Consider the following 256-nt stretch of genomic DNA (forward strand, 5'->3'; position numbering starts at 1 on the left):
AGAAACTGTGCCAAATCAGATTGGAGCCTGGTGTAGCCTTCAGGTTCCACCAGTCCTCAGTCAAATCGTCCAACCCATGCTAGCATGGAAAGCGGACGTTAAACGATGATGATGATGATGATGATGATATATATTGGTCTTATCTGTCAAGATAAGAGCTATAAGACTGTGGTAACTGACACCACCCTATAGAAATACATTTATGCATGTGTTTGTATATATATATATATATATATATATATATATATATATATAT

General features: G+C 35.2%; 1 protein-coding gene across 10 annotated transcripts in view; it reads right to left on the bottom strand.

Annotated features, from left to right (window-relative positions):
* LOC106871878 (blood vessel epicardial substance-B) overlaps positions 1–256 on the bottom strand; it is a 535,134-nt gene that overhangs the window by 201,812 nt on the left and 333,066 nt on the right. The gene's annotated exons all lie outside the window — the stretch shown is intronic.

The sequence above is a fragment of the Octopus bimaculoides genome, chromosome 19, assembly GCF_001194135.2.
Source record: "Octopus bimaculoides isolate UCB-OBI-ISO-001 chromosome 19, ASM119413v2, whole genome shotgun sequence".
NCBI classification, from domain to species: domain Eukaryota; kingdom Metazoa; phylum Mollusca; class Cephalopoda; order Octopoda; family Octopodidae; genus Octopus; species Octopus bimaculoides.